This window comes from Corvus brachyrhynchos, unplaced genomic scaffold (assembly GCF_000691975.1).
Source record: "Corvus brachyrhynchos isolate BGI_N302 unplaced genomic scaffold, ASM69197v1 scaffold852, whole genome shotgun sequence".
NCBI lineage: Eukaryota > Metazoa > Chordata > Aves > Passeriformes > Corvidae > Corvus > Corvus brachyrhynchos.
The window spans coordinates 90232-93177 of record NW_008236650.1 but is presented as its reverse complement, the minus strand read 5'-3'; positions in this window follow the sequence as shown (position 1 = coordinate 93177).

Below are 2946 nucleotides of genomic sequence, written 5' to 3'. Positions count from 1 at the left end.
CAGGATGACGACTTGGGACACTTCCAGGGAATTTTGGGGATTTTCCTTGGGGAAAAATCGGGATTTGGGATGAATCCTGCAGGGAACGGGGAGCTCCAGGCCAGGATTCCGGGGAAGCGAAGTTACTTGGGAATTTTCCATGGGAAAAAAAACGGGATTTGGGATGAATTCCAGGCCAGGATTCCCGGAATTTCCCTCCCATCCGCGGCCGTTATCCCGTTAATCCCCATCCAAAGAAAACCTCGGGATGCTGCCAGAGCTCCTCCCAAAGCTCCGGGATCCCGGCGGATTCCGACGTCGGAGAAATCCCAAATCCCCATTCCTCGATTACAGCCCCAAATCCCCTCCCAGCTCCCAAAAATTCCCAGTTTTCCCCCACGTTTTCATGGGATTCATCCCCAAATCCCGACTCCAACCTGGATTCCCACCTTTTTTCTGGGATGGGGATGGATTTTTCCCTGCTCTGCCTCGGATTTATCCCGGAATTCCTCTCCCTTCCTGCCCTTTTCTCCCTTTCCTGTCCCGTATCTGCCACATTCCAAAGGGATTTGGGATCTGTGGGATTCTCCCAGACAAAATTCCCTCTTTCCTGCCTCATTTTAGGAAGGAAAATCCCGGGAAAAGCGGCTTTTCCGGGACAAAATTCCACGGAAACGGCACCAACACACTCCGGATCCTCCCCAAATCCAGGGAATTCCCACCCGGAGCCTCCAATCCCAAAAATCTCAGGTTTTTCCTGGAATTCCTCCCGAGGTCAAACCTCTCTCTGTGCCAACAAATGTTTGGAATTCCAGGGTTGGAATTCCTGGATCCCATCCAGGCCCTGCTGCCGGGAAGGGGATTCTGGAGGAGTTATTCCCAAAAATCCCCTGGAATGGGAATGGGGGGAAGGATCAGGGTTTGGATTCTCCCTCCCCTGCTCCCGAAAGAACCCAAAAATCGGGATTTAACCCCAGGAATTCGATGCCAGAAGGGCTCCATCCCTGTTTTCCACGGAATTTTGGGATTTGGGATCACATCAGGCAGCGGTTCCGCAGCTTGGAGGAATTGCAAGGATAAAAAACCTGGGAAAATCCCGTTTTCCTCAATTTTAAACATGGAATTCCATCCCATATTCCAGTGGGAACGTGGCCCTGGAATCCATGGATTTATTCCCAGGCTGGAGGAACCCCAAACTCCCCAAAACTTCAGGAAACGATCCCTAAAAAACCCCAAAACTTTGGGAAATGATCCCTAAAAAACCCCACAGCTTTGGGAAATGATCCCTAAAAAACCCCAAAACTTCGAGAATCGATCCTCAAACTTTGGGAATGATCCTCAAATAACCCCAAAAGTTCAGGAATGGTCCTTAAATAACCCCAAAACTTCAGGAATTGAACCTCAAATAACCCCAAACTTTGGGAATTGAACCTCAAATATTCCCAACTCTGGGAATGATCCTTAAATAACCCCAAACTTTGGGAAATGATGCTCAAAACACCCCAAAACTTTGGGAACGAACCCTAAATAATCCCAAAACGTTGGGAATGATCCTTAAATATCCCCAAACTTTGGGAACGATCCCTAAATAATCCCAAAACGTTGGGAATGATCCTTAAACATCCCCAAACTTTGGGAATGATGCTCAAACTCTGGGAATTGATCCTTAAATAACCCCAAAACTTTGGCAATGATCCTCAAACAACCCCAAAACTTTGGGAAAAATCCCTAAATAATCCCAAAACTTTGGGAACGATCCTTAAATAAACCCAAAACTTTGGGAATTCATCCTTAAATATTCCAAGCTTTAGGAATGGTCCTCAAATAACCCCAAACAGCCTCAAAACTTTGCAACGTGATCCTTAAATATCCCAAACTTTGGGAACGAGGCTCAAGTTTTGGGGACTGATCCTTAAATAATCTCAAAAGTTTGGGAATAATCCCTACATAATCCTAAAAGTTTGGGAAATGATCCTTAAACAAACCCAAACTCTGAAAGTGGGGACTGATCCTTAAATAATCTCAAAAGTTTGAGAAATGATCCTTAAACAAACCCAAACTCTGAAAAAAGACTCAAAACACCCGAAAACTTCGGGAATGATCCTTAAACTCCGGGAATTGATCCTTAAATAACCCCAAAACTTCGGGAAATGATCCCTAAACATCCCAAGCTTTGGGAACAATCCTCAAACAACCCCAGAATTTTGGGAACGATCCTCAAACAACCCCAAAACTTTGGGAACCATCCTCAAACCACCCCCAAATCCCACAAATGATGCTCAAAACCACCCCAAAATTTGACAGAAAATGCTCAAAACCACCCCAAAACTTGACAGGAGATGCTCAAACCACCCCAAAATTTGACAGAAGATGCTCAAAACCACCCCAAATTTTGACAGAAGATGCTCAAACCACCCCAAAACTTGACAGAAGATGCTCAAAACCACCCCAAAGTTTGACAGAAGATGCTCAAACCACCCCAAAACTTGACAGAAGATGCTCAAACCACCCCAAAACTTGACAGAAGATGCTCAAAACCACCCCAAAGTTTGACAGAAGATGCTCAAACCACCCCAAAACTTGACAGAAGATGCTCAAAACCACCCCAAAACTTGACAGCAGCTGATCAAACAACCACACATTGGACAGAAGATGCTCAAACCACCCCAAAACTTGACAGAAGATGCTCAAACCACCCCAAAACTTGGAGGAACAACAATCAACCCCCCCCAACTTCAACAGACGATGCTCAAAAATGTCAGAACTTTCCCAAACCACCCTCAAATATCCCCAAACCTTCGGCAGACGACGCTCAAACCCCCCCCAAATTTGACAGCTGAAGCTCAAACCACCCCGAAAACGCTGAGAAACAACATCTGAACAGCCCCAGACTTGGGGAAACGATGCTCAAACCAACCAAAACTCCACAAGCGAAGCTCAAACCCCCCCAAACTTCGACAGACGATG